The sequence below is a fragment of the Triticum aestivum genome, chromosome 7B (genome assembly GCF_018294505.1).
Source record: "Triticum aestivum cultivar Chinese Spring chromosome 7B, IWGSC CS RefSeq v2.1, whole genome shotgun sequence".
In the NCBI taxonomy this organism is placed as follows: Eukaryota; Viridiplantae; Streptophyta; class Magnoliopsida; order Poales; family Poaceae; genus Triticum; species Triticum aestivum.
The window spans coordinates 598,605,595-598,628,252 of record NC_057813.1 but is presented as its reverse complement, the minus strand read 5'-3'; the positions used below and the strand labels follow the sequence as shown (position 1 = coordinate 598,628,252).

The following is a 22,658-nucleotide window of genomic DNA, read 5'->3' as shown; positions in this document are numbered from 1 at the left end:
CGTATCTATAATTTTTGATTGTTCCATGCTATTATATTACCTGTTTTGGATGTTTATGGGATTTACTTAACACTTTTATATCATTTTTGGGACTAACCTACTAACTGGAGGCCCAACTCATATTGTTGTTTTTTTGCCTATTTTAGTGTTTCGAAGAAAAGGAATATCAAACGGAGTCCAAACGGAATGAAACCTTCGGGAGCGATCTTTTTGGAACAAACGTGATCCAGAGGACTTGGAGTGCAAGTCAATAAGCAATCGAGGAAGCCACGAGGGTGGAGGGCGCCCCCCCCCCCCACTGGGTGCGCCCCCCTATCTCGTGGGCCCCTCGGGAGTCCACCGACATACTTCTTCCTCCTATATATACCCACGTACCCCGAAAACAACAGGGGCGACCACGAAAAACTATTTCCACCACCGTAACCTTCTATATCCGCGAGATCCCATCTTGGAGCCTTCATCGGCACTCCGCCGGAGGGGGAATCGATCATGGAGGGCTTCTACATCAACACCATAGCCTCTCCGATGAGTTGTGAGTAGTTTACCACAGAGCTTCGGGTCCATAGTTATTAGCTAGATGGCTTCTTCTCTCTCTTTGGATCTCAATACAATGTTCTCCTTGATCTTATTGGAGATCTATTCGATGTAACTCTTTTTGAGGTGTGTTTGTCGAGATCCGATGAATTGTGGGTTTATGATCAAGTTTATCTATGATAAATATTTGAATCTCCTCTGAATTCTTTTATGTGTGATTAAGTTATCTTTGCAAGTCTCTTTGAATTATCAGTTTGGTTTGGCCTTCTAGATTGATCTTCCTTGCAATGGGAGAAGTGCTTAGCTTTGGGTTCAATCTTGCGGTATCCTTTCCCAGTGATAGCAGGGACAGCAAGGCATGTATTGTATTGTTGCCATCGAGGATAAAAATATGGGGTTTATATCATATTGCATGAGTTTATCCCTCTACATCATGTCATCTTTCTTAATGCGTTACTCTATTCTTTATGAACTTAATACTCTAGATGCATGCTGGATAGCGATCGATGTGTGGAGTAATAGTAGTAGATGCAGGCAGGAGTCGGTCTGCTTGTCACGGACGTGATGCCTATATACATGATCATGCCTAGATAATCTCATAATTATTTGATTTTCTATCAATTGCTCGACAGTAATTTGTTCACCCACCGTAATACTTATGCTATCTTGAGAGAAGCCACTAGTGAAACCTATTGCCCCCGGGTCTATCTCTTATCATATAAGCTTGCTATTTACTTTTAGTTGCATCTTTACTTTTCCAATCTACTCCCTCCGTTCCTCAATATAAGGTGTATTATTTTTCCAAAAAGTCAAAGTTCTCTAAGTTTGACCAAGTTTATAGACAAAAATATCAATATCTAGAATACCAAATCATTATCACTAGATTCATCATGAACTATATTTTTACTTTCTATATATTTAGTATTATAAATCTTTATATATTTTGCTGTAAAGTTAGTCAAACATAGACAACAGTTGACTTTTTGAAAAACTAATACACCTTATATTTAGGAACGGAGGGAGTATATCATAAAAATGCCAAAAATATTTATCTTATCATATTATCTCTATCAGATCTCACTTTCGCAAGTGGCCGTGAAGGGATTGACAACCCCTTTATTGCGTTGTTTGTGAGTTCTTGTTTGTTTGTGTAGGTGCGTGGAACTTTTGAGGAGCCTCCTACTGGATTGATACCTTGGTTCTCAAAAGCTGAGGGAAATACTTACGCTACTATTGTTGCATCACCCTTTCCTCTTCAAGGAAAACCAACGCAAGCTCAAGACATAGCAAGAAGGACTTCTGGCGCCGTTGCCGGGGAGGTCTTCGCTCAAGTCAAGACATACCAAGTACCCATAACAAACTCATCTCCCTCGCATTTACATTATTTGCCATTTGCCTCTCGTTTTCCTCTCCCCCACTTCACCCTTGCCGTTTTATTCGCCCTCTCTTTCCCAATCTTCTCTCTCTTTCGTTTGCCTTTTGTTTGTTTGTGTGTTGGAGTACTTGTCGCGATGACGCAACATAATACCAAATTTTGTGATTTTTCCAATACCAATAATAATGATTTCCTTAGTACTCCGATTTCTCCTCTTAATGATGTTGAGTCTTGTGAAATTGATGCTGCTTTGCTGAATCTTGTTATGAAAGATCAATTCTCCGGCCATCCTAGTGAAGATGCCGCTACCCATCTAAACAACTTTGTTGATTTGTGTAAGATGCAGAAGAAAAAAGATACGGATAATGATATTGTTAAATTGAAATTATTTATGTTTTCACTTAGAGATCGTGCTAAAGTTTGGTTTTCGTCTTTGCCTAAGAATAGTATTGATTCATGGAACAAGTGCAAAGATGCTTTCATCTCTAAGTATTTTCCTCCCGCTAAGATCATCTCCCTTAGGAACGATATTATGAATTTTAAACAACTTGATCATGAGCATGTTGCCCAATCTTGGGAAAGAATGAAATTGATGATTCGCAATTGCCCTACTCATGGTTTGAATTTATGGATGATCATACAAAAATTTTATGCCGGATTGAATTTTGCTTCTAGAAATCTTTTAGAATCGGTAGCGGGAGGCACGTTTATGGAAATCACCTTAGGAGAATCTACTAAACTCCTTGATAATATTATGGCTAATTATTCTCAATGGCACACCGAAAGATCTACTAGTAAAAAAGTGCATGCTATAGAAGAAATTAATGTTTTAAGTGGAAAGATGGATGAACTTATGAAATTGTTTGCTACTAAGAGTGCTTCAATTGATCCCAATGATATGCCTTTGTCTACTTTTATTGAGAATAATAATGAATCTTTGGATGTGAATTTTGTTGGTAGGAATAATTTTGGAAATAATGCTTATAGAGGAAACTTTAATCCTAGACCGTTCCCTAGTAATTCCTCTAATAATTATGGAAATTCCTACAATAATTCTTATGATAATTTTAATAATATTCCCTCTGATTTTGAGAATAGTGTGAAAGAATTTATGATTTCTCAAAAGAATTTTAATGCCTTGCTTGAAGAAAAATTGCTTAAAGTTGATGATTTGGCTAGGAACGTTGATAGACTCTCGCTTGATGTTGACTCTTTGAAACTTATATCTACTCCTCCTAAGCATGATATCAATGAGTCTCTCAAAGCTATGAGAATTTCCATTGATGAGTGCAGAGAAAGAACCGCTAGATTACGTGCTAAGAAAGATTGCTTTATAAAGGTGTGTTCTTCTAGTTTCCATGAAAATAATGAAGAAGATTTTAAAGTTATTGATGTGTCCCCTATTAGAACTTTGTTTTGCAATATGAATCTTAATAATGATGGGACTGGAGATGAGTCAACTTTAGTTAAAAGGCGTCCCAATGATTCGGAGTTTTTAGATCTTGATGCTAAATTTGGTAAAAGTAGGATTGGAGAGGTCAAGACTTTAAATAGTATTGAACCCACTATCTTGGAATTCAAAGAATTTAATTATGATAATTGTTCTTTAGAAGATTGTATTTCATTGTTGGTATCCGTTGTGAATTCTCCTCATGCTTATAGTCAAAATAAAGCTTTTACCAAACATATTGTTGATGCCTTGATGCAATCTTATGATGAAAAACTTAATTTGGAAGTTTCTATACCTAGAAAACTTTATGATGAATGGGAATCTACTATAAAGATTAAAATTAAAGATCATGAGTGTTATGCTTTGTGTAATTTGGGTGCTAGTGTTTCCACAATTCCGAAAACTTTATGTGATATTCTAGGTTTCCATGATCTTGATGATTGCTCTTTAAATTTGCACCTTGCGGATTCCACCATTAAAAAGTCAATGGGAAGAATCAATTATGTTCTCATTGTTGCAAATAGAAATTTTGTGCCAGTAGATTTTATCATTCTTGATATAGATTGCAATCTTTCTTGCCCCATTATTCTTGGTAGACCTTTCCTTAGAACGATTGGTGCAATTATTGATATGAAGGGAATATTAGATTCCAATTTCCATTAAGGAAAGGCATGGAGCACCTCCCAAGAAAGAAAGTTAAATTACCTTATGAATCTATCATGCGAACTACTTATGAATTGAGTGCCAAAGATGGCACTACTTAGATCTATCCTCGCTTTTATGCCTAGCTAGGGGCGTTAAATGATAGCGCTAGTTGGGAGGCAACCCAATTTTATTTGTGTTTTTTGTTTTTGTTTCTGTTTAGTAATAAATTTTGCATCTACTTTCTGTTTATATGTGTTTTTTTGTTTTAATTAGTGTTTGTGCCAAGTAGAACCTATAGGATAACCTATGGTGCTAGTTGATTTGATTCTGCTAAAAAACAGAAACTTTGCGCGCACGAAAATAATTTTAGTAATTCACAGAAACGTGCTTTTACGTTGATTCTTTTTGCTGTAGATCAATCGACAAATTACCCAGGAATTCCTATTTTGGTAGGATGTTTAGAGTTACATAAGTATTCAAGAGTTACACATTGCTACAGACTGTTCTGTTTTTGACAGATTCTGTCTTTCGTGTGTTGTTTGCTTATTTTGATGCATCGATGGCTAGTATTAAGTGGTATGAACCATAGAGAAGTTGGAACACAGTAGGTTTAACACCAATATAAATAAATAATGAGTTCATTACAGTACCTTATGTGGTGGTTTTTCTTTCTTTCACTAACGGAGCTTATGAGATTTCCTGTTGAGTTTTGTGTTGTGAAGTTTTCAAGTTTTGGGTAAAGATTTGATGGACTATGGAATAAGGAGTGGAAAGAGCCTAAGCTTGGGGATGCCCATGGCACCCCAAAATATTCAAGAATAGCCAAAAGCCTAAGCTTGGGGATGCCCCCGGAAGGCATCCCCTCTTTCGTATTCATTTATCGGTAAGTTTACTTGGAGCTATATTTTTATTCGTCACATGATATGTGTTTTGCTTGGAGCGTCTTGTATAGTATTAGTCTTTACTTTTTAGTTTACCACAATCATCCTTTCTGTACACACCTTTTGGGAGAAGCCCACTTGATTAGAATTTATTAGAATACTCTATGTGCTTCACTTATATCTTTTGAGCTAGATAGTTTTTGCTCTAGTACTTCACTTATATATTTTAGAGCACGGCGGTGGCTTAATTTTGAAGAAATTGTTGATCTCTGATGCTTCACTTATATTATTTTGAGAGTCTTTTAGAACAGCATGGTATTTGCTATGGTTATAAATTTGGTCCTAGAATGATGAGCATCCAAGTTGGGTATAATAAAAACTATCATAGAAAGTGCATTAAACACTAGGATCAATTTGATGCTTGATAATTGTTTTGAGATATAAAGGTGGTAATGTTAGAGCCATGCTAGTGGGTAATTATGAAATTGAGAAATACTTGTGTTGAAGTTGGCAAGTCCGGTAGCATGCACGTATGGTAAAAGTTGTGTGACAAATTTGTTGCATGAGGTGCTCTTTTAATTGCCTTATGAGTGGAGGTCGGGATCGCGCGATGGTTAACTCCTACCAACCCTTCCTTAGGAGCAAACGTAGTAGTACTTTGCTTCGAAGGCAAGTAGACTTTTGCAATAAGTATATGAGTTCTTTATGACTAATGTGAGTCCATGGATATACGCACACTCACCCTTCCACTTTGCTAGCCTCTATTATACCGCGCAACTTCCGCCGGTGTCATGCACCCATTATTTACCTTCCTCAAAACAGCCACCATACCTACCTATTTTGGCATTTCCATAGCCATTCCGAGATATATTGCCATGCAACTTTCCACTGTTCTGTTATTATGACACGCTCCATCATTGTCATATTGCTCTTTGCATGATCATGTAGTTGACATTGTATTTGTGGCAAGGCCACCATCATAATTTTCATACATGTCACTCTTGATTCATTGCATATCCCGGTACACCGCCGGAGGCATTCATATAGAGTCATATTTTGTTCTAAGTATTGAGTCGTAATTCTCGAGTTGTAAATTAATAAAAGTGTGATGATCTTCATTATTAGAGCATTGTCCCAAGTGAGGAAAGGATGATGAAGACTATGATTCCCCCACAAGTCGGGATGAGACTTCGAACTTCAATAAAAAAAGAGGCCCAAGAGCCCACCAAATAAAAAAAGAGAAAGGCCAAATAAAAAAAGAAAAAAAATGAAATGAGAGAAAAGAGAGAAGGGGCAATGCTACTATCTCTTTTCCACACTTGTGCTTCAAAATAGCACCATGATCTTCATGATAGAGAGTCTCTTGTGTTGTCACTTTCATATACTAGTGGGAATTTTTCATTATAGAACTTGGCTTGTACATTCCAATGATGGGCTTCCTCAAAATGCCCTAGGTCTTCGTGAGCAAGAAAGTTGGATGCACACCCACTTAGTTTCTTTTGTTGAGCTTTCATCCATTATAGCTCTAGTGCATTCGTTGCATGGCAATCCCTACTCACTCACATTGATATCTATTGATGGGCATCTCCATAGCCCGTTGATACACCTAGTTGATGTGAGACCATCTTCTCCCTTTTTGTCCTCACAACCACCACCTTATACCACCATAGTGCTATGTCCATGGCTTGCGCTCATGTATTGCGTAAGAGTTGAAAAGGCTGAAGCGCATTAAAAAGTATGAACCAATTGCTTGGCTGAAACCGGGGTTGTGCATGATGGGAGTATTTTGTGTAATGAAAATGAAGCATGGCCTAACTATATGATTTTGTAGGGATAAGCTTTATTTGGCTATGCTATTTTGATAGGACATGATTATTTGTTAGTATGCTTCAAAGTATTACTATTTTTACGTTTTATAAGCTTTTATCTTGAATCATTTGAATCTGAACAATCATGCCACAATAAAGAAAATTACATTGAGAATTATTCTAGGTAGCATTCCACATCAAAAATTCTGTTTTTATTATTTACCTACTCGAGGACGAGAAGGAATTAAGCTTGGGGGTGCTTGATACGTCTCCAACGTATCTATTATTTTTTATTGTTCCATGCTATTATATTACCTATTTTGGATGCTTATGGGCTTTACTTTACAATTTTATATCATTTTTGGGACTAACCTACTAACCGAAGGCCCAGCCCGCATTGTTGTTGCTTTTTTTTTGCCTATTTCAGTGTTTCGAAGAAAAGGAATATCAAACGGAGTCCATACGGAATGAAACCTTTGGGAGTGATCTTTTTGGAACAAACGTGATCCAGAGGACTTGGAGTGCAAGTCAAGAAGCAATCGAGGAAGCCACGAGGGTGGAGCCCCCCCCCCTACTGGGCGCGCCCCCCTATCTCGTGGGCCCCTCGAGCGTCCACCAATGTACTTCTTCCTCCTATATATACCCACGTACCCCGAAAACCTCAGGTGCGACCACGAAAAACTATTTCCACCACCGTAACCTTCTGTATCCGCGAGATCCCATCTTGGAGCCTTCGTCGACGCTCCGCCTGAGGGGGAATCGACCACGGAGGGCTTCTACATCAACACCATAGCCTCTCTGATAAGTTGTGAGTAGTTTACCACAGACCTTCGGGTCCATAGTTATTAGCTAGATGGCTTCTTCTCTCTCTTTGGATCTCGATACAATGTTCTCCTTGATCTTCTTGGAGATCTATTTGATGTAACTCTTTTTGCGGTGTGTTTGTCGAGATCCGATGAATTGTGGGTTTATGATCAAGTTTATCTATGAGAAATATTTGAATCTCCTCTGAATTTTTTATGTGTGATTAAGTTATCTTTGCAAGTCTCTACGAATTATCAGTTTGGTTTGGCCTTCTAGATTGATCTTTCTTGCAATGGGACAAGTGCTTAGCTTTCGGTTCAATCTTGTGGTGTCCTTTCCCAGTGACAGCAGGGGCAGCAAGGCACGCATTGTATTGTTGCCATCGAGGATAAAAATATGGGGTTTATATCATATTGCATGAGTTTATCCCTCTACATCATGTCATCTTTCTTAATGCGTTACTCTGTTCTTTATGAACTTAATACTCTAGATGCATGTTGGATAGCGGTCGATGTGTGGAGTAATAGTAGTAGATGCAGGCAGGAGTCGGTCTACTTGTCACGGAAGTGATGCCTATATACATGATCATGCCTAGATAATCTCATATTATTCGCTTTTCTATCAATTGCTCGACAGTAATTTGTTCACCCACTGTAATACTTATGCTATCTTGAGAGAAGCCACTAGTGAAACCTATGGCCCCCGGGTCTATCTCTTATCATATAAGCTTGCTATTTACTTTTAGTTGCATCTTTACTTCTCCAATCTATATCATAAAAATACCAAAAAAAAATATCTTATCATATTATCTCTATCAGATCTCACTTTCGCAAGTGGCCGTGAAGGTATTGACAACCCCTTTATCGCGTTGGTTGCGAGTTCTTGTTTGTTTGTGTAGGTGTGTGGGACTTTTGAGGAGCCTCCTACTGGATTGATACCTTGGTTCTCAAAAACTGAGGGAAATACTTACACTACTATTGCTGCATCACACTTTCCTCTTCAATGCAAACCAACGCAAGCTCAAGACGTCGCAGTGGGTCATCATTGCGGGGCGGGTTATGACGCCGTTCGCTGCTGGAAACCGCCGGCAACTCAATACGCCGGCTGTAACTTCGACTTGGGCTAGGAGTTGCATGAACTCTCTCATGACTGTATGAATAAGCCGCCTGGTGTGCTACAGCCGTTTAAAGAAGCTCCACGGCGTTCCGGGTCTCCACTGCAGACGGAGACTCGCTCTTAATCGGAATTTCCGCCGGCCGTGTCGCTGCTACTATCATGTTATCCATCGGGTTTGAATAATGGCCAGAGGGTGTTGGCACCCACCGAGGAGGGGTCTAATCCCTACGAGGTGGGTCCGGCAAACAAGGTTGAACCGCTACCCCGCTCCCTAGCACTTCTGCAGCCCGGGTCACACCAGGCGGGTTACTTGTTTTGGCCCCAGATGTGTTAAAAAGGTTCCGCCCCTCATACTGCAAAGCCAGGCGGCTCTGATGTCTCCTTCGAAGACCACCATTGGACGCATTTTGATCCAGACTCAGGTAAAAAGCTTCTGCCCTTATCTATTGTGACTCAGCATCCATCAGAGCTCGCTCCATCTCCATCCTGGCATTCTCTGCATTAAGATCCTCCTAAGCTTTGGCCACCCCATCTCGCACCTTTGCAACTTCTGCATTATGTTGTGCTTGACTGGCTGCAGTAACAATTCTCCCGTTGGTAGCAAATGGTTATCCATTAAGCGGAGGAAATATTAATAAAAAGAAAAAGGCTTATGCTCCTTTATCTTAAAAGAACGGACTAACAGGGTCAGCTACTTAGCCAACTTTCATAATTAAATATCGTCACTGTATGGATAACTCTTATTGTGAAAAGAGCTATTTACTCTATAATGGATAGGTAGAGCCAAAGAATGTGGACTATACAAGTTCGCAATACCTTTTGATGAAAGAAAGGGCTCCGGTGTATAGAGAGGGCCTCACCATTTAAAAGGGAACCATAGAAACGATGGAACCCACTATTTTTTTAGTATTATTAGAATGAATTTGTTATTTCGTATAGAGTGGCTAATAGAGTCGTCAAAGTGTCCAAGAGTTCAGACAAAACCTGAGTCCGCGGCCAGGCTGAGCCGCCCGTCCCAGCTGTCACAGCGGCAGTCGACCCAGACATCATAGCCGCCACGGTTGATGAGTTGAGAGCCCACCCAGTGCCAGCCATGAAAATCGCAGCCCTGGAGGGCGGCTCATAGGGGTTCGGAATACTGTTGCCACCAGAGTAGCCCCCAAGCCCGCCGTCTTGAAGCTGGTAGATGGATTCCGTCTCTCCGGTTGAGGACTCATCACCTGAGTAGATGGTTGTCTCTCCTCCAGATTCGGAACCTTCTGCAAGTTCCATGCCTTGCGTGAAACCAAAAAAAAACATGCTTCCGGCCGGGTTGAACCCTAGCAGGTCGCGCACGTCGAGCCGACTAGATGATGTCGATGCAGATGTCCAGCTCAGGCTCTGACTCGCCGATCTTGCCGATGAAGACGTGAATCCCGCCAAAGGGGACCCGGTACCCGTACTCAATTGAGTCGGCCTCAGGGCCCCAGCCAGCGTTGTCGATGTAGATCTTGCCGTGGTGACTCTTAGTCATCCGGCCCACAGCGTATCCCTTGATCCCTGGGAAATTGCCCTTCAAGAACTCGAAACCACTGTGCTCTGGCCCCATGGGCGCCAACTGTCGTGGATTTGTCATGGTAGATGCCCGTGTGAAAGGAGTTAGGTGTGGAGCCATCGCAATGCAGGTTAGCTCGAAGGGGTTGAACGGGACAAAGGACACAGGGTTTACCCAGGTTCGGCCCCTCTCAACGAGGTAAAAGCCTACTCTTGCTTTTGTTGACTATTGCTCGGGTATTGATTACAAGGGGGCGGAATCGCTTGACCTAGCTCTCGATCAATTATTTCTTAAGTTAACCCGCAGCTGGGTCTCGCCTTTATATACACAGCTCGAGGCCCCGGGCTTACAAGAGTCCAAGTTGGATCACACAACGTGACCGTCTCGGGTTCTAAGTCACCATGCCTTACAAGGAAAATCACCATAGGGCGGCTCATGTCGCCGGGTCACAGCACCTTTCTCTGGGTCTTGGGCCTTCAACTGGCCCATCTTGTAAGCCGCCTCCAGTCTTCAGTTCATATCTTCTCAGGCCTACTTGGGCCTTCATCTATGAGCCGCCAACCGTGTAACCCGGCCCCTCCTGGGCGGGTCACACCGAGGGGTTATATCCCCAACACACGCCGAGGCAAAACTCTTTGCATGATCCAACATAGGGGGCCACTCCGCCCGAGTGAGTTGTCTAATAGCCAATTGGAGTCCTAGGTATTTCCATGGGAAGTTGTCCATGCGACAATGAAGCAAAGACTCAACACGGGCCTTGTCAAAATTGTCACCATGAATCATGACCGCCAATGATTTGTGAAAATTCACCCTCAAACCTGACGCGGCACCGAACACCTGTAGTACTATCCAGACAAACGTGAGGTCCAATTCCCTGGGCTTGACAAACATTGCCACATCATCCGCATAGATCGACACGGACTGGTGGGCCGCGATGCCAGTGAAAGTACTGATGACTCCCATGCTAACAGCTTTGATCATGATTTTGGATAACACATCCATGGCAATCACAAACAACAGGGGCGAGACGGGATCACCCTGCCTGAGGCTCTTGACATGCATAAAACTTCTCCCGGGTACCCCGTTCACGATCACTTTGGTACTGGCCATCCTGAGTAGAATAGAAATCCACCCGCACCACTTATGACCAAAGCCTTTGCTTCGCATCACCTTGAATAGGAACGGCCAAGCAAGGGAGTCAAACGCTCGCTTAATGTCCACTTCAGAAAAACACTAGCCTCCTTCCGAGCATGTATCTTCCTAGCAACTTGCCTCACCAGGAGAAAGTTATCATGGAAATGCCTCCCGCATATGAAGGCGGATTGATTGGCCGTCACGATCTCCTTCATTCTTCTACGAGCCCGATTTTCTAGCATCTTTGGCAAACAACTTCGCCGCACTATGGGTGAGGCTAATAGGCCGAAAGTCCCACACATCCTCGACGTCCGGCTTTTTTGGTATGAGCACAATATGCGTGCGGTTGAGCTTACCAAAGCCACGCCCATCCCCCACATCTTTACCTAATAATAAAGAGAATTGGGTTTATGTCGTCCGTCGTTGGTGTTTTTATGAAAAGCCCCTCTGTTTCTTTGAAATCAACCCGCAGTCTCTGTTTAAGTGGCACTCTAGAAAAACGTTTGGTTTTTGCGTAAAAGCCACTGCACTTGTTTGAAATTATGCCCGCGATCCTTATCTCTTATTGGACTGGCTCACCACCGCGTGGTGCTCGCTGGGCACGCGCCGCCGCTTGCCGCGGGCGTCAGCACCGAGGCAGGCAGGAGACCATGCTAAAGGCTGGTCGCAGGGGAGGCCTCGGCAGGAAGACTCGAGGCGATCTCTGGCGTGAGGGGAAGCTAGCCGGAGCGCACGGGCGGCGGGGGCTCATGCAGGAGGCGAAGACCAACGTGGAAGTTCAGAGGGGCGGCTGATGTGGCGAAGCTGAGGAGGCGGCGGTCTGAGTTGGCCGGAGCGCACGGACAACGGCTTTGCTTGCTGGCGGCGGCCGGAGGCGGACGGGCTGGCTCGGGAGATCCACTCGGGCGCGAGAGGAGGCTGGAGGAGAGGGCCAGGCCTGGCTTGGCAGGCGCGAGAGAAGGCTGGAGGAGAGGGACCGACGTGCCTTGGCGTCTCCAAGAGCCACGAAGCCGTCGCCATCGGCGTGGCGCGTCCAAGTCAGTCGCGGCAAATGGCCGTTGCGGGTGTAAGGACCAAAGCAAGGCGACGGCAAAAGGCCGGGCGTAAGAGCAGAGCAAAGCCGGGAGCATATGACGTGCACTCGATGGACACACCGCCACCTGCTGGATCTCGGCGTGGCCCCCTTCCCCACACCGGCCCGACCCCACCCCTCGCCGGACCCGGCGCACTCCAAGAGGCGTAGTGCATCGTCGGCGCAGAGATGTGTGAGGTCGCCAGGGGGAATCAGGGGAGGGAGGGGGGATCCTTACCGCGTGCATCCTTGCTCGCTCGATCTGGCGCCATGGTCCCTGGGGGTTGCATGTGAAGTGGAGGAGGGTATAGAGAGGGGAGTACGCGGCGCCGTGGTGGGTGTGGCTGGAGCACGGGCATGTGTGTGGCTGGAGAGAGCACGAAGGGAACTGGGGGCGGGGCGGAGAAGCTCTGCTAGCGGTGGTGGGTTGATGACGAGCAGCGATCTGTGGATAAGGGAGCTCTCTCGGTGTATTTTGGTCTATTCGCTTTTTTTAATGGTTGCACCGCTGCTGGATCTGCTATGTGCTACCGATCGCAATCAAAATTCTGAATGAGCAGCGTTGTGTGGATAAGGGAGAGTGGGGATTTTCGTCTATTTGTTTTTTTAATGGTTAAATGGTTACACCTACCAGAAGCTGCTGGATGTTGCTATGCGTACTATCGATTGCAAAAAAATGATATGTTTTTATATTCATTATTTATTTTTTTCTATATTCTAATTTTTTAACGGAGTAGATAATTGGAGCTCACTAGGATTTGCTGACAACTAAGATATTCCTCAACTTTGGATGTTACAGATGTCACTGGTGAGATATGGAGGGGAGAGGGAGGGATGAAGAGAGAGCATCTTGATCTGTTTCTCCCTCGCACGCCAGCTGGGAGGAGGGGGGGCACTCCAGTCCGTTTTACCATCTCTGACGCAACTTTGTGTGCCATAATTTTGCAATTTTAAATAAAGTTCATCCATTCACAAAAAATGTTTGCTTTGTCCAAGTCCTTTTTTTAAATCAAATCCATAGAGCATAAAAGGCATATTTTTTAGAGGATAAACCCGCAAACCATAAGAGTGTTGGTATTGTAGGGAGGTTTGTCCCAACGAAGAGATCCTCGCGTGGCGCATGTCACTCGACCTGGGCCTTCTCACGTAAAATTTTATCCCGTTGCAACGCACGGGTATTTGTGCTAGTATAACTTAAGGATCATCGCCATAACATCGTTCTTTAGAATAGATCACGCCTTTTGATAGAATGTCGCGATAAACCCATCCGACCCCGATGCCCGTTCCGGGGGCATCTTCCTGGTCGTGTTCCACACTTCTTCCTCTGTGAAAATAGCATCAGGGTCCAAGAGCACATGCTCCTCCATGTCAAAAATGAAGATACACATCAGCCTCCCAAACGAATGTGTGTCCCAACAGCTGTTCATAAGCATATGTGAAGATCTCCTCCTTCCTTTCTTGATCCGTGATCAGAGCACCATTATGCATAAGGTGGGTGATGAAATTCTTGGACCTGCGACCATTGGCCACGGCTTGGAAAAGTTTAGTGTTAGCGTCACCCTCACGTATCCATCTTAAGCATGACCGTTGCCTCTCAATCGTGCATTGTAATGATGCCAGGCCCACCACCGCTCGCTTAAGTGTTCTCCGTAGCCACCTCTCTATCGATGTCAACACTCGGGCCTCCATAGCTCTGTCCAATCTGAGAATGACATAGTTGGCGATCCATCTAGATCTTAATATTTTCAATCTTCCTTTGTCCCCAAGCTTGTAAGGCAGAGGCGGTGTTCCTAAGCAAAGCATTCAACCTCTTGAAGGGGTCAACAATGACGTCATCACACACGCAAACATCCTTAACAGCTTGCTTGAAACCCTCTAGCCGGGTCCAATATAGTTCAAACTGAAACCTTCTCTTCGAGCAAAACGGGGTTAAGCTCCCATCAACGGAAACAAGTACCCAATCAATCTTAGGGCGTGTTCGGTAACCCGCTGCAGCCTCAAACTCCTCAACTCCCCAGCCAATATCCAACAGGCAGCTTCTCTGTGTAAAATCTTGAAGCTAACCATCCGTTTGGCACATCAGCTTCTAGTTTGGCAAGCACATGTGTCATACACATTAGCACAAACCACCTCAATAAACAAAACAAGATTACAATCAAACCCCCTGGTTATCCTGCATCGCTCGTCAACGCCACTGGAGGATGGAGGTGGACGAGCACGCCGGCACTACCCCATCACCATGGACAACCACACGAAAGCCAAAGCAGCAGATGGACGGCGAGCAACCGATGGGGAGGACAGCGAGGTCATCGAGGCTCAGGGATGGGAGCGCCGGCCATTGCTCCCGCGTCCTCGACAGCTCCTGGTGGATTGAAACGGCGGCAGTGGAGGACAATAGATACGACGGGGCTGGCGGACGGCGAGCTGGGAGGGCGGCAAACGGCTACATGGGTCGATGGGCTCAGCGGCCTATGAGAGAGGAACGAGAGAAGGAGATCATGGAGATAGATCAGTCATGCGGAATGGGATCAAATCGGTACGCACGCTGTTCACTTGGCAGTTGCTAGTCAAACACTCAAACTCCCACTCCTTCGATTTCTAGGAGCTCGCCTTTTCCAAATAGCCAGCTTCTCACTCTCATAACCACGATTTAAACCAAGTCCACATCAGAGGAATCGCCGGCAGCTCCGCTCTTGTGCCACCGCTCACTCGCCAGGTAGGTTTATTGCCCAGTGGCTTGTTTGCCTCGTCTCACGTTCCGTCATAGATCCATTCAATGCGATTTTTTGTGGCCCCGTGGAACACAATTTGGGAATTTCCATGCCTCGGCCCAAACCAAACAACCAAATTGGACCAACGTGGAAAGTTCTCTGGTTGAAAGCTGCAATCCACGGCATCGACATGGATTTTGCAGTACAGAATACGAACCAGCAGGGTCTGTCATTGCGATCATACAGTTTTCCAAGTAGAAAACAGAGCTTTATTCATTGCAGCACAAACCTCAGGGGCGACCAGAGAAGTTGCACCCTGTTATTATTTTGCGATTGGTTAGTTAACTTCGCATGTGCTGGGGAAGCCCATGGGTGATATTTTAGTAGGCTGAATGGTCACAGCGCCCAACCAATAATTGCTATATTTCCAGAAGTCTCTCATCCAACATCCATATATATCATCATAACATAACATAAGAACTTGAAATTAAGCATAGGAGGTAAAGTCGATATATGGATGAACACAGCCATGTTTACAAATCTCGAAATCAGACAAGAGTAACAGGAGTACAATAAATGAGCGAGGAGCATGCTTCTATTAATGGGGCAAAAAAGTGTATACTCTCCACAAACCTGTGATTTAAAAATCTACAGCCGACTGAACCAATTTTTAGGTTCAAAAGTATCAAAGAAAACAGAGGAGCGTAAGCTTACTACTAACAAGTACTCCCTCCGTTCCTAAATATAAGTCTTTGTAGAGATTCCACTATGAACTAGATACGGATGTATATAGATGCATTTTAAGTGTGAATTCATTCATTTTGCTCCGTATGTAGTCCATCCAATGAAATCTCTACAAAGACTTACATTTGGGAACGGAGGAAGTAAGTCTCTTGGGGACAGTTGCAGTCATCGCCGACTTGTATCTTAAGTTGGAACCTAACATGTTTGTCTTCATCAAGCACAGACATTATATTCTAGTACCAGAATTGTAGAGTCTCTTATCAAGATGCGAAACAAAAGCGTAGCATATTCAGCTACTGTTTATAGCAAACAGAGACGAAGCAACAGGCGATACTACGCAAAAAAAAACAGAGCAATCAAAGATAGACCTTTTTAAAATCACACACGGCTGAAAAAAACCAAGTGCAAAGGTTATGGCCAAAGGAGGACACTAGAAGTAGAGAAGGAACTGTTGTTTATAGTGTCATACGGAGAATCTTCACCTGAATCAAGAAAGTTTAACAATATAAAAAAAAGTAGAGGAGCTAAGCTGTTTAAAGCCTCAGAAAGCCGCAAAAATATCATCATTTGGAATCTGACGGTAATTCCAACATAAAGCTAATCATCATAGGCTCCAATTGCGTTTTAGATAGAAAACAGGGCCCTAAACATCCTTGGGCAAAAAATTCAAAGAAACAGGGTGTATCATCAGAATATAAATACTTCTCGTTCACAGGAAAATAAGCACTGTGTCAGAAGGTGTCCTAAGATTGTTTCAAGGTTTCATCCTCTGATGCTGACAAGATAAACAAAAACTAGACCAAATGGAAAAAAATATCTCTGGTGGATTCAGATGCAAAGATGACATCACATGGGCGGCTCAAGCCACCCTCGGATCAAGTGTTGGATTATGCATCAATAACTCCTCATGATCCAAACAGATTTTGCAGACTGAAAGGTAAGACTAAGCAAATGGTCAATAACTGACAAGATTGTACAAAGACACAGAGTTAATCAGTGGTGGCAATATTTAATTGGTTCGATTCTGCCAGCGGTGTCGTCAATGCTTTCAGAAGAGGGAGCTCGTTATCCTCATCGCAACTACGTGCTCCAAAACAAACGAACAAAATCAAAACACAGAAATGAAAGAGAAGGATCAGATGAACATAACAATGAACAGCTTATTAAAAAGAAAACAAAGTAAGAATCCAATAAAACAAGTATGATTTGTTGGTGCTCAGATTCTATGGGTGTATAGGAGTCATTCACAGGGATCTCCCATCAGTACGAGGAATGTTTTATAATCACTGCACCACAAAAGGTTCAAAACGCTAAAGTGATGCAACAAGAACTTGAATTATACAAGACAAAAGAAAGCATGAAAAAAGATTAAACTGGAATTTGGGGGCGAGCGTAACCCAAGATCCATCAGACGGATTTGTGCTCTAAGCGCCACCTGAATACCTCTCGGGAGCTTTGTAAACTCGGATCCACCAAGAGAATGGCGGCCAGACAATGGGACAGAGCTCCCCGAATCAAACAACACATGAACAAACAGAACAAAAGAAAATCTATCATTTTTTCTGTGTGGCGAGTTACTAATGAAGCACCTCCACTAGTAAAGAAGGCGCTATCAGCGAAACTCCCAGACATCGGTCTTGGCCTCCCATGAATCAGAAGAACAGCTAAGCAAGTTAATCCGGGATTATGAAGGCCACGGACAAAAATGAAAAACAGCAGCCGTACAACAAAAAACAAAGATTAGATTCAAAATGTTCAAGAACCAATCCGACACCCAGCAATAGATGTGGAGGGTGAGACACGGTGGAGGCTCTAGATCAGTGTACGCCCGCAACGGAACCAGCATGGAAGACAAAATCCACCAGGTTCTCTCAAAGGCGACCATGTGTTGACAAGTCTTATTCAAGAGGATAATACAAAAGCAAACTAATATATTCTAATCTGAAAATGTTATTACGTGGAGAAGGAAAACCTCGCTAGACAACAGAAGGTCTGACATATCGATGGCCAACCACATTCCAGTGAATATATATCAAAATATAACAGAAGAGTTGCAGAGCCAAATCAACTCCCTTGGATCTCATAGCTATTGGCCTATTGGCCATCACAGATGAAACTAACAGTGAACTAGTTTCAACCACAAGCCACAAATCAAAAGAAATAAGGACTACAATGGGTTTAAGCTAAAACTATTCTTCATCCATAATATGCTGCTCAAGCTAGATACCACAAACAAAGCTACTCAACAGGGCACTAGTACACCCAGCTTTTAAAATTCCATGAGATTTTTATTTATGTTTCTGGTTTTTATTCCATCAGTTGTGTCAAACATGAGTTTGTTACTTCTGCTGAACAGTTGATTCGGCGGTAAACGAGTTAATCTGGTGTCGTTATTTAACTCCCATCTCGTAGGACCAAGAGACGAAGCTGATGACAACACACCATCTGCGAGTTTTTCAGCCTCTTCCGCAAATCAGAGGTACTTGGTGAGAGGATAGTTAAACTCGACAAAGATAAATAAACAACCACTTATTTTACCAAGTAAAAAAGCACAAGTCAACTTGAAAACATCAAGAAAAGTTTGAGGTGATCATGAAGAACCTCAGACTTGCCCATGAATGTCATGTGGATACAGCGCCTCCAGGTAGGTTCATCCTGTAAACAGGATCCTGGAGCCATCTGCACCTCCAAATGTTGGGTGTAGCATCATTGGCAATTCAAATGGAGTCTCCGAACAAATTACATGCTAGACACCAAGATAAAGAATGTATGAAAGGTAATAATCATTAATTTTCAGGTATCAACAATGGGAGAAAATAACTTTTCTACGTGCAAAATGGCTCAGATCTTGTTAACAGATTTTTCAGTCATGAATTCTCAGAAGCAGAACTGGCATGTTTGCTGAAGCTGTTAATCATCACAGCCATGGTAAAACAAGAACACACAAAATCTAGAAGAGAGAACAAGATTTTACTATTGTATGGCTCATATTAAGAAATTCAACCATGTTTTCCCTTGTACTTCATGGATTAATCAGAAGCGCGGGTAAGATTCAAATCACTGCCATCAACAAAATGAAATTCACAGGAATGATAAAGAAACTGTGCAGAAAAGAGAACTAGAAAATGTGGTTCAAAGCTGATGTGGCATCAGATAATAAGCGGAGTTTTGTAAACATATCAAAGATTCAGTGTTTAGCATACAATATTTCACCTCATTTGCCACCCGATGCCGCACAAGAAGATTGATAAAATTTGCAATGGAAATACCAGAGACAAATGGACAGCATTAATAAAAGGTATCATTAGATAATAAGCAGAGTTTCATTTTATTCACACATGGAACTTTTCATTGATAGTATAAGGATATACAAGCAGGAAGAATCAAAAGAATTTGAAGATTGTACAAAACTGAGAATCTCGGTCAGAATATTTGACTCAAGAGCAATGGCAAACACTGCAAAGGGTTAATAAGTAAACCATCGCAATCGCTTTGTCCCCATCGTATTGGAGCTTGGAGTCAAGTAAGAAACTGAACCACATCTAACTACTAGGAAGAATACAAGCTATGGCACAAATTTGAGAATTAGAGAACAAAAACCTATTGTTGAAAATGAAAGATCTTGTTTTCTCTCAGATGCTATCCACAAGGGTAAGCACAGATGATGCAGACATATCAACATGACATCAGTTCAGACCGCCCGTCTGCTTGTACTCTCTTCATTGAGAAAGATTTCAGACCAGATCACTAGAAAACAAAGACAATAAGAAAATGACAGTGATCACAAGATAACTCTTAAACAAAGCTCAATCAAAGGAGTTAATATGTTACATAAGATTTCTGGCTTAGGAGAAGGATCTTCACTCCCATTCCATTTACAGATCAGAACAAAAAAAATCAATATACCAAAAGAGAAAAGGGGGTCGAGTTTGTTGAGCGAGATGGATCAGATTTCTGGCTTGGAATCCTCTGATAAAGGATTACAGTTACGCGCAGTATAATCACTGTCGATCATTTGGGGAAAGGATCCTCACTTCCAGTCAACTTCGAAAAAAAAGAAACAAAGCCAAATCAGAAAATAAAACAAAATAAAGCAAGGTGCACAGATCCCTGGTTTAGAATCCTGTGATAAAGGATTACATTTGTGCACAGTATAGTTAAAAAGGCCAAGTCAATTCGGATTTCTTAGTGAAAAAGAAACAAAACTAAAAAACAAGGAGGCAAAGATAACGAAGATGGATCAGATTTCTGGCTTGGAATCCTCTGATAAAGGATTGCAGTTGCGCACAGTATAATCATAGTCGATCATTTGGGGAAAGGATCCTCACTTCCATTCAATTTACAGAACAAATCAGAAAAACAAAGGTCAAGTATTGAAGAGAAAAGGGGATAGAGGCTGGACGGGATGGATCAGATTTCTGGCTTGGAATCCTCTGATAAAGGATTACATTTGCGCACAGTATAATCATAGTCGATCATTTGGGGAAAGGATCCTCACTTCCATCTAAATCAAGAACAGATCGCAGTCTCAAAAACCAGACACATAATTCATATTATACCTAGAAGAGCAATTAAGGTTGACCAAAGCAGAAACAGGCTACGTGGCTCAAATAGTAAGCATCCCTCGGATCTCATAGCTATGGCCATCACGGATGAAATTACAAGCAAACTAGTTTTAGCCACAAGCCACAGGTACAAAGAATATACTAGCATGGCTTGAAGCTAAAACTAATCGACCATTCATCTTTGGTACTGTAATTTTTTCTTCATTGGGACACTGACTGCTACTTGAGTTAGATAAAACAGATAAAGCTACTCAACAGGGCAATCATACACTCAATGCTACAATCTGATGTATAGTAGAAACAAAAGGAGAAGGAAGTATTATGTAGCCATATTGCCGGTATCCCTCAGATCTCATAGCTAATTTGGCCATCACCGACGACCCTCGACAATGGTTTTAGCCCCAAGCCACCAGCTCACCAAAACTGCAAGACGAGATGGCTTGAGGCTAAAACCAGTCACCAATCGTCTTTGGACCTGAATTTCATCTTCACAGGGACGTCAATCAACCACAACAAAACTACATAAGCTGAGGAATTACATGCTAAGTGGAACGCGAGTACGCACAAGAAAAACAACAGCCGAAAACATGCGTTCAAGGTAAAGATCTACCGGGATTGAGCCTACTGGGATCGATAGATAAATGTGGGAGCTCGCCTCCCGGTTCGCCGATCTTAGGGCGGGACCGCTGCGGCAGCTCCTACGGACTACGCGGCCGTGCGGCTCTCCACCGCTGCTCGTCCCGCGCGGCGCCGATAGCCAGAGCGCCAGCGAAGCAGGTCGAGAGCAGGCGGGGAGGCGGCGGCGTGGTTACAGGAGGCGAGGCAAGGCCGGCGAAGGTGGGTGGCGGCGGCAGGCGAGGGGAGTAGTGGGGAAGCGAACCCTGCAGATTAGGTTTCCGCTCCCTTCCTTTTGTAGCCGGCTCGATGGTGAACCCCTGGGCCTGGGCCTGCACGCTAATGTTGTGAGGCCCGGCTCGTTACAAGCGGCCTAGTTGTCGCCCTAACTCACGCTCGGCTGGGCCTAGGTGTCCGATTTTTTCTGCTGTTTATCTGGTGTAGGAAAAAACAGCTGGGTTTTTTTAATATACTGTTGAAAAAGTGTGGAATCGAAAAAAAGTTTCTAGATTTTAGAAAAAGGTCATGAATTTTAAAAGGTACTTGAATTTTAAAAACAAAATCATGAATTTGAAAAGTTTGCTAATATGAAAAAAGGTCATGCATTTGAAAAACTCACCAACTCAAAAAAAAACTTCACGCATTCCAAAACAGTTCATGGATTTGAATTTTTTTTGTGTATATGATAAATGTTCGTTATTTAAAAAAAAACATCACGAATCAAAGAAGTTCATGAACTTTAAAAATGTTCCAAAAAACGAGAATTTGGAAAACATTTGCAATATTAAAAGGTATGAAAAGGGGGAAATGAAAATAAAAAACAAATAGAAACCAGTGGAAACTAAAGTAAACAAGTACAGAAATCAGCCGAGTCGTAACATGAACGGGACCTACGTGCGGTGCAGTGCGGAGAAGATCCCAACAGTGTGTTCCCTAAACCGTAACATCACAAGTAGAAAAAAAAACGAGTGTGCATGTAGTGCGCAGAAGAAAATGAGCCAAGACCCAACGTCTAACGGGTGTGCGCTTTCTACCAAAACTATTCAGAGGGTTTGGTCTTTTTCGAGTGTTGTTGAGAGGGTTTAGCGCTGGCGGAACCTCAATCTTTCTCATGTGAAGCCGGCCACATACTACAAACGACTAACATTGTCATTATCAAGGAGATCAAGCAGCGAGCTTTGGCGTTCAACTCCTGCCCCTTTGTTCATGAAGGGCGCCCATCAAATGTAGAGGCATATTGTTTAGCTAAACACGCTCTTATTCTTTCATAGGGGTGTCATGTGTTCTTAAACCAACTTGATCCCGATGGTATTCCTGTAAAACTTTATTTTGAATAACAAAGTCGAGTGTGTTTACCCTACAAAAACATATGGTATTATTTCTTATCCGCCTTTTTTCTTTCTTCTCCATGATTTTCTTCACGCTCGACCTAGGCATGTATGAGGTCCTTTCAAAGCAGTGTGTACCTATTGTCAAAAAAAGGCAGCGTGTACATTGGCAGGTAAAAGTATATTTGTTTTTATTTTTCAAACAAGTTAGTGTATTTAGGATTAAAAATGTTCATGAATTCAAAAAACGTTCATGTATTTCAAAAAGTGTTCACGAATTTTTAAAAATGTTTTTCAAATTTTAAAATTGTTCCTGAATTAGAAAATCTCTAACAAGCTGAA

The 22,658-nt window shown here is 42.7% G+C and overlaps 1 long non-coding RNA gene, 14 other non-coding genes and 1 pseudogene across 15 annotated transcripts; 1 reads left to right on the top strand and 15 right to left on the bottom strand.

The window, feature by feature from the left end:
• The first annotated feature begins 15,535 nt into the window (after window positions 1–15,535).
• Window positions 15,536–16,191, top strand: LOC123156017 (uncharacterized). The gene is made up of 2 exons (XR_006477753.1): window positions 15,536–15,787; window positions 15,950–16,191. It is a non-coding gene; the product is annotated as an uncharacterized lncRNA (long non-coding RNA).
• LOC123163414 (uncharacterized) lies at window positions 16,164–16,296 on the bottom strand (annotated as a pseudogene).
• A 45-nt stretch (window positions 16,297–16,341) lies between these two features.
• Window positions 16,342–16,422, bottom strand: LOC123163444 (small nucleolar RNA snoR77Y). The gene has a single exon (XR_006481898.1). It is a non-coding gene; the product is annotated as a small nucleolar RNA snoR77Y (small nucleolar RNA).
• A 66-nt stretch (window positions 16,423–16,488) lies between these two features.
• Window positions 16,489–16,585, bottom strand: LOC123163417 (small nucleolar RNA snoR31/Z110/Z27). The gene has a single exon (XR_006481884.1). It is a non-coding gene; the product is annotated as a small nucleolar RNA snoR31/Z110/Z27 (small nucleolar RNA).
• A 45-nt stretch (window positions 16,586–16,630) lies between these two features.
• On the bottom strand, window positions 16,631–16,723 carry LOC123163465 (small nucleolar RNA snoR31). The gene has a single exon (XR_006481918.1). It is a non-coding gene; the product is annotated as a small nucleolar RNA snoR31 (small nucleolar RNA).
• Window positions 16,724–16,797: 74 nt separating this feature from the next.
• LOC123163315 (small nucleolar RNA R30/Z108) lies at window positions 16,798–16,893 on the bottom strand. The gene has a single exon (XR_006481838.1). It is a non-coding gene; the product is annotated as a small nucleolar RNA R30/Z108 (small nucleolar RNA).
• Window positions 16,894–17,018: 125 nt separating this feature from the next.
• Window positions 17,019–17,104, bottom strand: LOC123163460 (small nucleolar RNA snoR8a). The gene has a single exon (XR_006481913.1). It is a non-coding gene; the product is annotated as a small nucleolar RNA snoR8a (small nucleolar RNA).
• A 264-nt stretch (window positions 17,105–17,368) lies between these two features.
• LOC123163454 (small nucleolar RNA snoR83) lies at window positions 17,369–17,493 on the bottom strand. Its single transcript, XR_006481908.1, has one exon. It is a non-coding gene; the product is annotated as a small nucleolar RNA snoR83 (small nucleolar RNA).
• A 692-nt stretch (window positions 17,494–18,185) lies between these two features.
• LOC123163451 (small nucleolar RNA snoR97) lies at window positions 18,186–18,290 on the bottom strand. Its single transcript, XR_006481905.1, has one exon. It is a non-coding gene; the product is annotated as a small nucleolar RNA snoR97 (small nucleolar RNA).
• A 117-nt stretch (window positions 18,291–18,407) lies between these two features.
• Window positions 18,408–18,522, bottom strand: LOC123163354 (small nucleolar RNA Z278). Its single transcript, XR_006481870.1, has one exon. It is a non-coding gene; the product is annotated as a small nucleolar RNA Z278 (small nucleolar RNA).
• Window positions 18,523–18,642: 120 nt separating this feature from the next.
• On the bottom strand, window positions 18,643–18,737 carry LOC123163342 (small nucleolar RNA Z223). The gene has a single exon (XR_006481859.1). It is a non-coding gene; the product is annotated as a small nucleolar RNA Z223 (small nucleolar RNA).
• Window positions 18,738–18,789: 52 nt separating this feature from the next.
• LOC123163466 (small nucleolar RNA U36a) lies at window positions 18,790–18,874 on the bottom strand. The gene has a single exon (XR_006481919.1). It is a non-coding gene; the product is annotated as a small nucleolar RNA U36a (small nucleolar RNA).
• A 76-nt stretch (window positions 18,875–18,950) lies between these two features.
• LOC123163367 (small nucleolar RNA R16) lies at window positions 18,951–19,034 on the bottom strand. Its single transcript, XR_006481874.1, has one exon. It is a non-coding gene; the product is annotated as a small nucleolar RNA R16 (small nucleolar RNA).
• Window positions 19,035–19,749: 715 nt separating this feature from the next.
• On the bottom strand, window positions 19,750–19,848 carry LOC123163353 (small nucleolar RNA Z103). The gene has a single exon (XR_006481869.1). It is a non-coding gene; the product is annotated as a small nucleolar RNA Z103 (small nucleolar RNA).
• A 195-nt stretch (window positions 19,849–20,043) lies between these two features.
• On the bottom strand, window positions 20,044–20,142 carry LOC123163352 (small nucleolar RNA Z103). The gene has a single exon (XR_006481868.1). It is a non-coding gene; the product is annotated as a small nucleolar RNA Z103 (small nucleolar RNA).
• A 71-nt stretch (window positions 20,143–20,213) lies between these two features.
• On the bottom strand, window positions 20,214–20,312 carry LOC123163351 (small nucleolar RNA Z103). The gene has a single exon (XR_006481867.1). It is a non-coding gene; the product is annotated as a small nucleolar RNA Z103 (small nucleolar RNA).
• Window positions 20,313–22,658: the final 2,346 nt, after the last annotated feature.